General features: G+C 42.6%; 1 pseudogene; it reads left to right on the top strand.

Moving 5' to 3' along the window:
* Positions 1-1,507: 1,507 nt before the first annotated feature.
* LOC149992416 (large ribosomal subunit protein eL29 pseudogene) lies at positions 1,508-2,212 on the top strand (annotated as a pseudogene).
* The last annotated feature ends 14,502 nt before the right edge of the window (positions 2,213-16,714 follow it).

The raw sequence follows: 16,714 nt of genomic DNA, 5'->3' as shown, positions 1-16,714 counted from the left end.
TCTTTAGTTAGGGGCCCGATTGCCCACCGCCAGAATTATAACTCTCAATACCAGAGTTTAGTGAAAAGAAAAAGAATTGTTTATTTAACAGTTATATAGATTTAGTTATTTGCGGATTTCTGTTGTTAAGTCTTATGTTCTTTAAAACACCCATAAACACATATCCTTGCCTCCCCCCTACCAAACCAGGCTAGCTTTAGAAAAGTTAGAGAAACCATTTCCCTACTTTTCAAACACAGTTCAGCTTTACCAGCAGCTGCCAATCACTCAGTTCTGATTAGGGAGGTCCTTTCCGTGCTGTGGTGCCCTCCAGCTCTCAATGCAGAACCGCCTGGATTCTCAGCCTCCTTGCAAACTGCCCTCTTCCTGCAAAGAGCATGGATCTCCTCTCCTCAAAACTGCATGGCGAGAGCCTCTTAAAAGTAGCCTGGAGACCCCTTCTCCAAGCCACATGGAGAAGGCCCCTTCACCAAGCCACGTGGAGGGAGCACACGAGAGAGTGAGAGAGTGTGAGCAAGAGCACGAGCGAGAGAGAGCGAGCTAAAATGTCCGCAGCTGCTTATATATCCCTGACTACATCCTCTGATGCAGTGGGTGCGGTAACCAGTTCTGACCATTCACAGAACCTCACGCAGGTTCTGTGTGCCTTCTCCATACCATCCCCTAGTCCCAGTCCCCTCCCATTTACCTGAGGCTTTGGATGCATTAAAGCCATTTTGCATAAGAAAGACACTAGCCACCAGCCTCAGGCATGTGGAGGCATTCTAAAAGCTGCTTCCTTCTCCCCATCCCCCAGCCGCAAACTCTGGGGTTTTTTGGACTCCCCTGTTTCTGTAACATAAATACTCTTCATTTGTTATAGAAACTACAAGAAATTAATATATGACTGATTAATTAATTAATCTATGTAGTATGTTAATATGTTATAGAAGCCACAAGAGATTAATTAGTATATTATATAATGTATAATACATTATATATTATAATTTTATCAGAGAAGGAAAACTGACTCCAAAAAAACCTCCGCTGCCTTGCGGCATACCTCTTCAGGGGAAAGGCTAAGGGAGTAAACCCCGACAGAAAATCCGGAGCCGGAGTCCCTAAGGCGGTTTGACGTTGTAGTCAACACCGGCAACTCCTGCGGCGCACCTGAAGCCAAGCTGTATCGACTCCGTCTTTCCCTTGGACCCTTCAGCTGCGAAGAGAGGGGGGGTCTGCTGCATGGGCAACAGCAGACCCTCCATATCACCCTGCCCAGGCTCTGTAGCTTCAGCTTCACTGGAGAGGACACTCCAGCGTCATCGCAAGATGTCGATTCAACACAGGAGGAGACAGATACCGTGTCACTCCCGAGTCGGACTGCACAGCCATTCTCGGCGGTGCAGATAGACTCTTAAGAAGCTACACCATCGTCTCTCGAGACGGACGGCTGCCGACGACGACGACTACCATAAGGCTTATCACAAAAACAGCAATTCCCTACCTAGAACAGACTTATTTTCCAAAGATGGCCGCAGTGCTGTTCCCGTCCCACAGTGGTCTTTCTAATGAGACCTTGACATTCCTCCCATGGAGTGGTGGTATCTATGTTTCCTGCCCTCTAACCTGAGGGGCCTTCGTGACTGCTTTGACTGCTCTCTGCACACTGGACGTTCAGGAAGACTGGTGGGGTAAGTGTAGTTTAGAGGCCTGAGAACCAGGAGGAGCCGCAGGAGTGGGTGCAGAGACAGCCGAGTCCAAGAACCACGCCGCGCACAACCAGTCCCGAAAATGGCACAGAAATGGCATCAAGAAACCCCAATCACAAAGATACGAATCTCTTAAGGGGGTAGACCCCAAGTTCCTGAGGAACGTGTGCTTTTCCAAGAAGCACAACAAGAAGGGCCTGAAGAAGATGCAGGCCAACAATGCCAAGGCCACGAGCACACGTGCTGAGGCTATCAAGGTTCTCATAAGGTCCAAGGAGGTCAAGTCCAAGATCCCACAGGGTAGCAGCCACAAGCTCAGTCAACATGCTTACATTGCGCACCCCCAGCCTGGGAAACGTGCTTGTGCCCACATCGCCAAGGGCCTCCGGCTCTGCTGGATAAAAGCCAAGGCCATGGTTCAAACCAGGCCCCAGGCTGCAGTTACAGCTGTGGCTCCAGCTCAGGCTCCAGCTCAGTCTCAGGCTCCCAAAGGGGCCCAGGCCCCTGCGAAGGCTCCACAGTAGAGGCCTCTGTCTGCCCATGTGAGGACAGAAGGACTGGTGTGGCCCCCGGGCTGCTGTCTGTATGGGGCTGGTGTCCTCCTGTGCTGTTTGTACAAAAACACCTGAGGCAGGATCTGTCAAAAAATAAAATAAAATAAAGGCCTGAGAACCAGGAACCCCGAGGGCAGGAGAAATCAGATGTCTCAGTTCAAGAGGTCAGACAGAGAGCAAATTCCTCCTTCCTCTGCTTTTAGTCCTATTCAAGGCCTCAGTGAATTGGATGATGCTGCCCACATTGGGAAGGGCCATCTACATAGTCTGCTGAATCAAATGCTGATCTCTTTCAGAAACCCCTCACCACCCCACCCGACACAGGCAGAAACCATGTTTAACTGAATATCTGGACATTCCATGATCTATTCAAACTGATGCAGAAAATTGACTGTCAAATATGCTATCTGACATCTTGTTCTTTTGGGGCACTCACCTCTGGAAACCTGAGCTGCTATATTAGCAGTCCAACTACATTGATGTCACCATGCTAGGCAAAAGGTCAAAGTAGTCTATCTGGAGAGACCGTACAGAGAAGCCCCGAGGCTACAGGAGAGAGAGAGAGAGAGAGAGAGAGAGAGAGAGAGAGAGAGAGAGAGAGAGAGAGAGATGTCTGGCCAGGCCCCAGCTGCGCCAGCCCCAGATTCAGCTCCATTTCCTGTATCTGTTAGCAACATCTTGAGAGCCCTGCCTAAAATCCCGATCCACAGAAACTGAAAATAATAGATAAAATGAATGTTACTGTTCAAGGCTGTCACATTTGGGGGTGACACAGAAATAGATCCAGAGCACTTCCCAATGCCGCTCATCTTACAGTCTTATTCTTTTGAGAGCAACCTTTCCACTCCTTTAGCTGTTTCTTCCCCTATTTATAATTCCCTAAGAATTAATATGCTTACACTGCTATCCATCTCAGACATATTACAATTTGACTTCCTATTTTGGAAGATGAACGTATCATATTCTTATGTTGCCCTACCTTCCCACGGCTACCTCTTCTATCACCCAAACATAATTGTATCAAAATATTAGTTAAGCCAATATTTATTCTTTGCCTTATTATTAGTACTATTGATACATGTCTTATTTACTGTTAAGCCAATTTATGCGCAATCACTATATTCCCTTTCTTCCACTACTTAATTTCTCCTTTGCTCAATTTCCCATAGCATTATCATTATTTGTTCCCACACTCCCCAGCTGAATTGCATAGGCTCAGAATAAGATATTCTACACAGTCTACAAGCATCGTGTAGGCTACCCATTGGCTCCCTTGTTCCCCTGGACTCCATCCTTCTGGAGCCTCTGGCCCCTGTTCCTGCATGGACCGGCACTGTCCAGGGACAGCTTCAGTCCTGAGGCTTCCTTACGCCTGTCTCCCGTGATGGCTTCCTTGTCCCTGACTCTGGTATCCTAGGCTTCCTTGGGTGACTCCCTCGTCTCCATGGAGCTCATCTTCTAGTGGCCTCCTAAGGAAGGATGAGCTGGGAGTGAAAGTATTGACATCTGACATGGCTGAAAATGTCTTTATTCTATACTCCCACTTGACTAATAGTTGGGTGAGGCAGAGAATTCTAGGTTAAAAAAACACTCTAAAAAATTTGAAGGCATTGCTTCACGGTCTTTCAATGAGTATCCAGTGCTGGTCTTGGGAATTTCACTGCCATTCTGATTCCAATTTTTATTGTGAGACTTAGCTTTTTTCCTGTTCTTTGTTAGAAAGTTTTAGTGTTTTCTCTTTATCTTTGGTGTTCTGAAATATTATGAAGGTATGACTTAGTGTAGACCTTTTTTTTCATTTATTTTTCTGGATGGGCCCTTTGAATCTAATGGCTTGCTCTCCTATCTTGGGGCATCTGTTACTCCTTTAATAATTTTCTCCTATGTTCTATTTCTTAGATTTCTGTTTGTTGGCTATTGGACTATCTGGATTAATATTTTAGTTATAAAAATATTTTCTTATTGCTGCATCTCAAAATTATGGGAAATTTCCTTATTTAAAAAATTTGTTATCGTTTTATCTTATCTCTCTGAGGATACCAATTATTTTCTGAAGGTTATTTCCCATTTCTTGCATTGCCTTTGTTTTCTCCAATTTTTTCTTATTTATATATTTTTAGTGCCTGTCTTTCATATGGGAGTCTTCACTCAAATGTGTAGTAATTCTTGCATGACCACTCATATTAAACATAGACGCACGAAAGAGCTGAAAGAAAACGTGACTGAAGCTTGGCAATGAACTTTGCTGTAGGGTGACAGGGCCACCCTTACCCAGCCAGCAACTCAGTACTTGAGCTGAACATTTTCTGCAAGGAGGAATCATTCATCGACCTCAGCTGGGGTGGGGCTGTTGCACACCCCGGTAACAGCCCTGCGGGAACAGGTGGGGGCCACGCCTGGAGGCACTTTCACGGGCCTCCCTCTTGCTCTCAGCCCACTGCTCTCTCCTGCCGTTTAGTGTGTCAGCTGTTCCTGAGTCTGGGCCTCTGGACTCCCGGGGCCAGGATGGGGTAGGAGTTTCCACCTGGCGATATGGAGGAATGAAGAGGACATGATGGGAAATCTTGGACAGACTTCGGAGGAATTCTTCTGTTCCCAGCTCCACACAGCAGATGCTGAACTCTGCCGGTCCTGAGCCTTTCTGGGTCTGCAGAGCCCAGCAGTACCCTCCTCCGACCGGGTGCTGTGTGCCCTTTCTCTGTGAGTCTCTGTGCTCCCTTTCTCTGTGAGTCTCTATGCCTCACCCGATTTCCATACTCAGAAAATGCACCGCTGCCTCTCATTCCCCGTTCCCTTTGACCCTGTAGGTTTTTGCTCTTTCCATTTTTTTGTCATTTAGTAGAGCTTCAGGAGGCAGTGGAAATCAACATTTGGATTGACTGTGCCATGTTTCATTGACAATCTCCCTACCAACTTTGTAAGATTTTTGTCAGTACCAAATAGGATAATCTATGCAGAAATGCTTTGCAAATGCTAACATGTCATACAAATGTGATTTGGTGTCATTTGGTTCCTAAGACACCTAGAGAGATTTTGCTGTTGTGACTTCCCTCTTGCTCCTTTTGACAAAATGAGCTCTTCAGCAACGGTGGCCATCCATCTAGCAAGAATCCTTAAAAGCTCAAGATGACAATGGGACAACTGTAATTGAAAAACCAAAAATTAAAAAATAAATAAATAAATAAAAAACATTAAAAAAATGCTCAAGATGAAAATTAATAAACTGCTCCCAGTTATATGTGCTATATACAACGCATTGAAATTAAATACTAATTTGTTACCTGAAGGAAATACATCATTCTTGGAGTTCTGGCAAAAGTACTTTAGACTCAGCTCAAGGCATCTGCTCCTAGGGACCCATCCAAGGTCCACAGGTAGAGGGTGGTGTGCCCCTGTCCCTCATGGGCTGCTGTGCACAGACCTCTCCTAGCGCTTCTCCCTCTACTGCGACTCCTGGTTTCCTTGTCTGTTTCAGCCTCCAGGTGCAGATCGTGTTTCATCCATCTGTTTATCACCAGCCCCAGCACAGTGCCTGGCATCCAGGTCCCCAAATGTCCCATGACGTGAATGTAGAAATTGTCTTCTACATCCAAATATTATTCAGTCTTTGGGGAAATAGTTCCAGGGGCGGGGAGGAGGGGGGCGTTGACTGGATATTCCACCTAAAATATTAAGTATTAAGAAAACAAAGATCTGAAGTTCTTTTTCCCTTATAAAGACAGATTGAAAATTGTGGCCCGGTGTGACAGATTGCTTCTTCTTTTCGTGCAACAGGAAAGGAAAGGTAGAGAAATAAAACCCCGGTTCTGGCAGCTCCAGACTACCCAAGTGTTGAACACAAAGCAGGAGGCAGCATGGATCCTGGCAGCATTCGGGTCCCGTGAAAAACACCTGCTCTGCTGGCAGCCAGGAAAGAGAGACCCAGAATAGCACAGGCGCTCCCACTCACAGAAACACTGGAAGTCCCCTGTTCGGTAGTCAAGACTGGAATGTCAGGAGGGAGGCCTGGTGAAGCTGACTTGAAAAATGTACCCAACCCCATTAACAGGCCTTGAATTTCCCCTAAGATGGGAAGAGAGGGAAGTCCAATACCTCTTTCCCAGAGGCAGCTGTACCTGCCCAGAGGCAAGGTAGTATGGCCAGCTTGCAGGAAGTGCATAAGCTTGCAAGTGACTCAGCTAATACTAGCCGGCCGTGAAGCATGGGGCCAGGAGGCCACCAAGGGAGGCTCTCTTAGCCGCACAGTGATGAAACTACTGTCCTCTGTTGGGGACAGTCCACAGGGAGCATTGCACTCTAGAGTTCTAGGGGAAAGGGGTGAAGCGTGGAGATGTGATATTGGAGCAACGGAGAGAAGCAACCAAATCAAGGAAGCAAGGAGGAGCTCACACGTAAGAAAAACAAGGGGACAGAATCAAAACTGAGCCATGAAGACCATGCTATTTATTAACCAGCTGGAATGACTCTCCTGTATCTTCTCCATCAGTGTCCAAAATAGTCCCTTCAGATGTTCCTTCAGAAAAGGGTCCTGTGGTCACAGACCGAAGTTTGGGGAACACGGTGTACAGTAAATCCCTTTAGGGATTCACAGTGAAGGGAAAGATACCCCAAACCAAACACTGCTTTACTTTATTTAACTCAGGGTTTTCCAAACACTTTCTTCAACATCCTCTTAACATCCTACAGAACTCGTGTTCCATAGACCGTAAAATGGGGAATCGCTGTCCCACCCAGGCTTTGACTTCTGCCTTTAGTAATGACACACCTTTCAGAAGTTTACAATGATAGGGAGCTTTAGTTATAAGCATTAAGTTGTGAATTTTTAGACCTGTTTTTCTCAAATAACAAGTCAGAGTGGGAAATTCACCAAGTTTCTTCAATTTTGTTTTGTTTTTCCAATGAGCTTTAAAAAACTATTTTTAGACCAGTCTTGGGTTCACAACAAAGTTGAGCAGAAAGTACAGGGAGTTCCCATATACCCAGGTACCTTGCGTGCCTCCCCCATCAACCGCTCCCAGCAGAGAGTTACATTTGTTACAGTGATGAGCCTGCTCTAGCACAGTAGCATCCCCCAGAGCCCAGAGTTTACATTAGGGTTCACTCCTGGTGTTGTACCTTCCGTGGGCTTAGACTAAAGTATAATGACCTGTATCCACCATTACAGTATCATCATACGGGTGTCTCACTGCCCTAAGAATTCTCTGTGCTCTGCCTGTTCATCCTTCCCTTCCCTCAACCCCTGGCCACCACTGACCCGTTTCTCCACAGCTTCACATTTTTCAGAATGTTACATAGTTGGAATCCTTATAATGTTTTTCTTTTTGGTTGATATTCAGTCTTTTTGCATTTCTATGTAAATGGACATTTTAAAAGAGGCGGTGGAGAAATAGTACCCCTTCCATGGCTGGCAGATTGCTGATTTATTCTTTACCTTAGAACAGGGTTTCTGAACCTCAGCACAATGAACGTTTTGGACAGATAATTCTTTGTTGTAGTGGAGGCTGTCCTGTGTATTGTAGGATATTCAGCAGTATCCTGGCCTCCACCTACTAGATGACAGTAGGATCACCCTTCCCAAGTTGTGACAATCAGAAATGTCTCAGACATTGCCTAATGTCCCTTTGTAAGCAAAATTATCCTGATTAAGAATCACAGTTCAAAAAATTTCAAAAGTATTTAATATCTCATTATTTACCTCTGGCGAGCATTTGGTCACCTAAAGTATTTGATATAAAGACCAAATAACTATTAAGAAGGATCTTAAAAAAATTAAAAATGGAACTACCACATGGTCCAGCAATTCCACTTCTGGGTATTATCTGAAGAAAATGAAAACACTAACTTGAAAGAAATATCTGCACCCCCGTGTTCATTGCAGCATTATTTACAATAGCCAAGATAAGGAAACAATTCAAGTGCCCATTGATGGATGAATGGATGAGAAAACTCCGTCACACACACACACACACACACACACACACACACACACACACACACACACACACAGAAATATTGAGCCATAAAAAGTACAGAATCTTTCCATTTGCTACAACATGGATGGACCTGCAGGGCATTATGCTAACGAAATACACCTGAACATCAGAGAGAGGAAGACAACTACCTTATGATCTCACTTTACATGGATTCTAAAACCAACAGACAAAAACTCCAAGCTCATAGATAGAAAGAACTATCTATGGCTGACAGAGGTGGGGGTTAAGGGGTGGGCGAAATGGGTGAAGAGGGTCAAAAGGCACAAACTTCCAGTTATAAGATAAATAATTGCTGGGACCTCATGTACAGCATGGTGACTATAGTTAATAATACTGTACTGTGTATTTGAACACGGCTAAGAGAGTAAATCTTAAAAGTCCCCCCCACAAGAAAAATAATTCGTAACAACATGTAGTGATGGATGTTAACCAGATTTATTGTGAGCATTTTGCAATACGCGAAAATATCAAATCATTATGTTGTACACCTGAAACTAATATAATGTTCTATGTCAATTATACCTCAATTAAAAAATTTTTTTAAGAAGACCAAAGAGAGAAAAACAAACACCAAAAAGACCAAAGAGTCTCTGCAGAAACCTACAGGATGGCTGAGAACATGGGCGTTTCACCTCCCATAACAAACCGCACTCGCCTTTGACTCGGACAGCACATGGGCAAGTCGGCTTACGAGGTCAAAGGGAAAGGAGGGGGGGTTTTCTCCCAGAAGCTGTTAAAGCAGAATAGTTGCACCCTCTTTCTGGGTTGTTTATGTGTCTTCTATTGATGTCAAAACAGTTTGGTTCTGTTTAAGTATTCTTTTAAATGTTCACAGAGAAGAAATATTTGCTCTCTCTTTTTTTAAAAAGTATTTTTTAATGTATTTTTTTAGAAAGAGGGGAAGGGAGGGAGAAAGAGAGGGAAAGAAACATCCACATGTGAGAGAAAAAACCAGATGTTTCTTGCACACCCCCAACTGGGGACCTGGCCTGCAATCCAGGTATGTGCCCTGACCAGGAATTGAACCAATGACTTTTAGGTTCACAGGCCAGCACTCAATCCACTGAGCCGCACCAGCCAGCGTAATATTTGTTCTCTTTAAGAATTAAAAGCTATACTTGGCCTAACCATCTTAGACTATAAAATCAATTTGATAGAATTCAAAGTTTAAGACAAATCTATTCGAAATTTAGCTGTGGGAGAGCTCTGGTCTAATAAACTGTGAACAAGAGGGTGAAACCCTTTGCTTAAGTCAGAAGGACCGCAGTGAAGAATGAGGTTATTGTTCATTCTTCCATTCATCTCTCAAACTGTCTAGGCAGGAAGGTATTACTGAGCAATGACTATATACCAGGCACATGTCATTTAATAAATGGAAAAACGCCTTGGTTAATGGCCAGGGTGACGGGCACAGCAGCACCAGCGTGTGGAAATTCAATCCGATGGCCAGGCAGGAAGACTTCAACAGCAACCACTTGCATGAGGTTGGACAGAGGCCTCTGCTGTGAATTATTTGGAAAGATCATTCTTTAGGGGAGGAAAAAAAAGAAACCTGACAAGCTTTTTATATTTGTGTCAAGTTCTTCTAATACTTGAAGGATTCTTTGGGGGAATTTGCATACTTCTGGGTGGTTAACCTCTGTTCCACATAATACATAAATATATTTTTCAAATTGAATAGGAGCCTAATTTCCAATTATGGGTTTTTTAAATGCAAAATTAGCACAGTACTTTGAATGAATAAGAGGTCTGAAGAAATTACGTAATCTGCAACTTCCTGCCTTCAATGTGCACTGAAGTTACTGTTAACTGCTCCAGTTATAACCTGCAAAGAAGGGAACAAATACATGCCAGATTAGTCATTTGGCAATTATTTTGCCACAGTTGTTTTTCCTTATTTGTTTGCTTTTTTACCCTAAGCAAATTGTTCTTACCTCTCTGTTTCTCAGTTTCTGCACCTGTAATATGGGGATGATCAATATAAGTGAGTAATAAGTGTTATTGAGATTACATGAGTTTATGAATGTAAAGTGCTCAGAGAGCAATAGCTTGTACATGGTGAATGATTACCAAGTGCGAGCCATTATTATTAGTATTATCGTTGTTAAAATACATACAAACTGACATTTCATGTCTACCAAGAATATTTAGTGCTTTTCGTAATACAATGTTATTTAAAAAATTATTAGGTGAAGATACATTAGTTTTCTTGGCAATTACCAAATTCTTTGGGTATAGCAAGAATTTTGGATATTTCAATGAATTAGATTTTTCAGGACAAACAGAATCCCTTTGAAGATAACTTTGATGGGAAAACTGTATTTTCCCCTAGATCAAGGACAACATGAAAGAAGGTAGAAACAGCATAGATCTGCACAGGGATATAAAAATGGGTTGCAAGTTGAGCCATGGGGAAATAACAGTGACTGGGATATTTGTAACTACTATCAAAGAAAGAGAGATGAGCCCTGGTGGAGTATCTCATTTGGTTAGACGTCCCGATACACCAAGGTTGCAAGTTCGATCCCAGGTCAGGGCACATATAAGAATCAACTAGTGAATGTGTAAACAAGTAGAACAACAAATTGATGTCTCTCTTTCTCTCTCTCATCAATAAATAGAAATAAAAAAAAAGAAACAAATCAATGTCTGTGCATAATGATGATAGATAACAGAAGTGATGTTTGGGTAGGGTTTTATTATTTCTACGGGAGGTTCAGGTACTGAATCGAAAATGTGGTGAAATAAAAAGAAAAACATGAAGACGATGGGCAACAGAAATTGAGTCTTTTTGGAGACAGCACTGCTCTAGTGGAGACAGCATGGCAGATGCAGGAGGAGCAAGCACTCAGGGGCGTTGACCCAGTGGAAGTGGTCTTTCGGTGCTTCGGTTTCCCAACTATGAAATGAAAACTGAATGGGCAATTGTGCTCTGCATTATAAAGTTAGAAACAGAGAAGGAGTAAATGTTCAAGTTCCTTATAAGAGATATTTTTGAATACTTGTATTGTCATATCATTGCATATGGACATTGTCATATATTTCATATTGTCATGCATTTTCTTCTCCAGATTAATTTTGGAATCACTTTGCTAATTTCTTTCTTATTAAAGATTTTATTTATTTATTTTTTGAGAGAGGGAGAGAAACACCTATGTGGGAGAGAAACATGGGTCAGTTACCTCTCTCATGCCTCCAACCAGAGACCTGGCTTGCAACTCAGGCACGTGCCCTGACCAGGGATCAAACCTACAACCCCTCGGTCCACAGGCTGGCGCTCAGTCCACTGAGCCACACTGGCCAGGGCTCACTTTGCTAATTTCTAATGAAATTCTTTTGGACTTTTTGCTGAAACTGAGTTAATTGTATGTATTAATTTGGGGAGAATTGACAGAGTTTTAACATTTGATTTTTCCTAATGGGAACAGGACACACCTCTCTATTTATTCAAATCTTTTGTGTACTGCAGAAGAGATTTTTTACTTTTCTTCCTAAAGGCTCCTTATGTTTCTTATTTTGTTTATACCTAGAGATTTTACATTCTTTGGCTGCTATTTTAAATTGGACATTTTCCCATCATGTTCATAACTGGCTTATAGGAAAGCTGTTTTTAATATTGATTTTATAACCAGCTTCTTCAATGAATTCTCTTATTCTTTCCAATAGTATTTCAGTTGATTCTCTTGGGGTTTCCAGCTACTCAAACACAGCGAAAAAAGGAGAAAACAAGGATAAAAATCTCCTTTTTTCCCAATAATTAAACTCATTTTTAAAATCATCTCTTAGATTGGCCAAAACTACCAGAACAACATTGAATAATCATGGTTACAGGATCCATACCTTTCATGTTTGCTTCAGATAGTTAAGTGAATGTAGTGTTTACCATTAAGTATGCTGACTTCAAATCGAAAAATTGTATCACATGAAAGAAGACTTTAGAGTTCCTGCTACTCAAGTACTTTTCATAAAGCCCCACAGAATCTCATTTTGGCCAAAAGCCTTTAGATTCATCCCAATTTAAAATACATTATTGGATTTATGGATTAGTTGTCATCATTTGAATCATCATTAGGACTGAAATGTGAAGCCCCTTTTCAATCAATATGATGAAAATTATTTTCTTATTTTTAAAGATTTTTATTTACTTTTAGAGAGGAAAGGAAGGAGAAAGAAAGGGAGAGAAACATCAATGTGTGGTTACCTCTCACACACCCCCAACTGGGGACCTGGCCTGTGACCCAGGCATGTGCTCTGACTGGGAATTGAACCTGAGACCCTTTGGTTTGCAGGCCAGCGCTCAATCCACTGAGCCACACCAGCCAGGGCCCTGAAAATTAAATTAAATTCAGAAAAAATAAATGCTATACATAAGTGTCACATTTTATTAGATGCTACAGAAGCGTGTTTCTCAAAGAGGGGTCCACAATTCACTTGGAGTACCTATCAGAAGTACAGATGGATGAACTGAACCCCAGACTCATTGGTAAAGAAGTTCTGGCGATGGCAACTGGGAGCTGCATTTTCAATCAACTCCCCAAGCGATCCTTATGCGCCTTAGAGTTTAAAACCTGGTTTCAGAGGGGAAAAGGAACAAGCAAAACATACAGAGGCTGAAAAAAGAGAAGGGATGAGTGCATTGGAATTTACCATCACAGAGTGGCAGAGCCAAACTCGCCAGGCTGTAGGGAACACCTGGCTGTCAGGGATGGAGCAGCTCAGGCACGGCCTACTCTGGCCCTTGCTTGTCTAGGCTCCATTCTGACTATTTTCAGAAGTTCCTTTAAATCAGTCCGGGAAGGCGGAGGAGGCTGAACTGCTGGAATCCTCATCTTCAACCTCAATCGGATAAGCTCCACTTTCATCTGAGACATATTTCAGGGTTCCGAGCAACATTTTAAGAATAAAAGTTTAAAAATGACTGATTTAGAGCCTTCAGCAACATCTTAACTTTGCTCTAGACTTCGGTTGTTTTATGCTGACGCACATGGTTAACACAAGAAGGCTTGATGGGAGCAGGTTTGACAAAGTCCCTGTTATAAGTTTTTCTTTATATATTTGCCTCGGAACATGAAATCTCTTCTCTATCAGGGAGCCTGGTTTTGCATACAATGCTTAAAACGCTTCTATGAATCTGAGGACATTTAGAGTTGCTCATTATAATAATTATTAATCAGGAATTATCTGAAACTTGTATTTTACTTTTTCATTTCTCATTTTTTAATTTTTCAGTTATAGTTTACATACAGTATTATATTGGTTTCAGGTGCACAACACAGTGATTAGACATTTAAAACTTGTATTTTAAAAGTTTTAGAAAAGGAGAAAAAATCCATAGTGAGATAAATAATGAAAAAGAATGTAGGCTCTGCCCCCGTGACATGGGCGCAGGAGGTGGAGTTTCTGGCTGGAGCATTCCGATCACCTTGTCTTTGTTTTGGTCAATGTCCTTGCACCTCTTTGAGTCTCTGTTCCTTTTTCCATAAATTGAAGATGCTGGAGCATGAAATTTCCAAGATTCCACCCAGCTCTAAAAGTTGATGACTTCTTTGCATGTCAAGGAATACAACACAGACTCAGATTAGTGCACATTGTCATAAACAAAGATATTTCTGGTTAATTGTCATGTATAGGGTAATGCTTTGTACTGGCGTACATTAAGATTAATTTATGCTAAAATTAATTAACTCAGCACAATAAGTATTTACTTATCTATAATGAAAAGCAATTATTTTAAGGTTTTAAAAAATCTTTTAAGCTACTAATTATATTTTAAAAAAACATGGCATGATAAATTAACTTCTGGTGTCCCATTAAAGATACCCAGTTCATTGTGGACAAGGATGGCCCATTAAATAAAGCCCAGGAGCTGATTTCTTTACTTGAGGCTTTAGTTTTCTTTCTATATATTTTTCAAGACAAATTTTATTTTTCCAGGTAGAACTTTTCTCTCCTCCCATGGCCTGAAGAGCTGAAATTTCAAATGCTTTCTTTTTCTTTCGTTCCATAATCTTTCACCATTGTCCACAGCAAAAGTGAATTGAGTTGAATCATAGCCCTTTTCATCTATTTAACAAATACCTTCCGAGTACATCCTTTAGTCTTAGCAGTGTACCAGGACATTGGAAAGAAAGAAGAGGGGATGGCCATGACCTTGAGAAGCTCACAATCTTCCCGATGTATTGGAGAAAGAGGAACCATACCCCTGCCTATTGGTGTCATGATAAGAATGATCCTTAATTAACCATCATTTTCACCTTTTAAACAAAATTTCTTAGCAACAGTTGCTTGTGAACTATACATTTGAATTTTTAGCAATATGGTATTGTAACAGAACCCCTGGGCTGCTCCGATTGAAACAGAACCCACGGGCTGTTTAGTTAGGGGCCCGATTGCCCGCCGCCAGAATCATAACTCTGAATACCAGAGTTTGGTGAAAAGAAAAAGAATTATTTACACAAAGTCCTCCTCCCCCTCCCAGACCTGGCCAGTCTTAGGAAAGTCAGAAACCCCGTTTCCCTACTTCCTAGGCACAGTTCAGCTTTAGCAGTAGCTGCCAATCACTCAGTTCTGATTGGGGAGGTCCTTTCTGCGCTGTGGTGCCCTCCAGCTCTCAATGCAGGACCGACTGCCTTGATTCTCAGCCTCCTTGCAAACTGCCTTCTTCCTGCAAACCTCATGGATCTCCTCTCCTTCTCCAAGCAGCCTGGCAAGAGCCTCTTCTTAAAGCCGCCTGGAGACCCCTGCTCCAAGCCAGATGGAGGGAGCCCACAAGAGCCAGAGAGTGAGGGCGTGAGGGCCAGCAAGAGCCTGAGAGAGAGAGCCTCCTAGAGCCAGAGCCAGCCCAAAATGTCCGCAGCTACTTCTCTCTTCCTCCCTGCCTCCTCTCTCCCCCTGCGTCCTCTCGCGCAGTGGGTGTTGCAAACAGTTCTGATCATTCACAGAACCCTACTAGGCTCTGCCTGCTTCTTCCTACCAGCCCACAGTCCAAGATCCCTCCCACCTTCCTGAGTCTTGGAAGTAAAGCGGATCTTTGCAACAATGTATCCAGCCACTAGCTCCAGGCTCGCAAGGGCATCCTGAAAGCTGCTTCCTGCTGCCTATCTCCCAGCTGCAAACTCTGGGGTTTGTTTTTGGAGTCCCCTGTTTCTGTAACAGTATTAGTCTCAAGCAGAGCTCTAGTGATATCTTCTTGTGGTTGTCAAAACAAATTCTAAGCCAAGGTAATGAGGTTGAATTAATTAATAATATTTTGGTATAAGCACCACTAACTAACATAGCAGTAAAGACAAAAGCGTGGAAGTGACAGCTGCTATACATAATAATCATATTTTCCCTCCCCGTCCTTCAAATCCTATTATACTATTTTCGAAAAGAGAGCTTTTGTGGTACGGAAGGTATCTTAGTGGGAAAAGAAATATGCAGACATAACATACAGAAGGAATTTTGTCTTACCTTTGCCTTCATCCCAGTTTATTTTTAGCCTGGAGATTGCATAGACACTATTTCCATGAGGTCAGGTCCCATGAGGCTAAGTAAAATGACATTCCTTTGAACAATTCTTCATAGTCAGACTCTCACCTTGCATTTGGATGTGCCCTGTGCCATGTGAGCCCATACTTGTTTTCTATATGGTTCTCTTTGCTTTGCGGTTCTTTCCCATGAGGTAGAGACACTTGATAGTGTCCCCAAGGACAGTGTTGATCCTCACCTTCCAGCTCCCTAACTTTTGTGAATTCAAGTTAGACACTGCTGTACGGTTCTTTGTTTCCTGCTTTGTGGGAAAAGCTTTCAGTGGCAATATCTGTGATCACCGGTGTATTAAATGTCAGGCCTCAAATAATTATTCTGCCCTGAGCTGGTGGTAAACTAGGAGACTAACCCTGCACTTTTCATCCTGTACAGGGAAACTTCCCCTTGGATTTAACACGTGTGAGTCAAAAAAGCTCAGACTCAGCTCCAATGTGTATTCCACTGTACCTCAAAAAAAAAAAAAAAAAAAAAAATTGAATTCACAGAACCTAGGCTAAATACTACCATTAAAGGAAATTGCATTTGCCACATTCCCATGAAAATGGCAAAGAGAACCAATTATAAATGCCATAAAAAAGAAGGCAATCTTACATTTTGCCACAGCATAGATGAACCTTGAAATTGTTATGCTAAGTGAAAGCCAATCAGAGAAAGACAAGGACCATGTGATCTCACTTATATGTAGAATTTAATGAATAAAATAAACTGACCAACAAAGTAGAAAGAGAAGTATAGATCATGGAACAGACTGGCGCTGTCAGAGGGGAGGGGGAAGGAGGTACTGTATGGAGGTAGGGAAAGGGATTAGCCAAAGAACATACAGGCATGACCCATGGACACAGACCACAGTGTGGTGATGGCCGGAGGGAAGGGGGGCAGAGGCTGGGGGGAGGGGGGCAAAGGGGAGGGGCCATGGGGACATTTGCAATAGTGTCAACAATAAAAATAA

Source organism: Furipterus horrens, unplaced genomic scaffold (genome assembly GCF_987537825.1).
Source record: "Furipterus horrens unplaced genomic scaffold, mFurHor1.1.pri manual_scaffold_15, whole genome shotgun sequence".
In the NCBI taxonomy this organism is placed as follows: Eukaryota; Metazoa; Chordata; class Mammalia; order Chiroptera; family Furipteridae; genus Furipterus; species Furipterus horrens.
The sequence above is the reverse complement of the archived record's forward strand: the minus strand, read 5'-3'. Positions and strand labels throughout refer to the sequence as shown.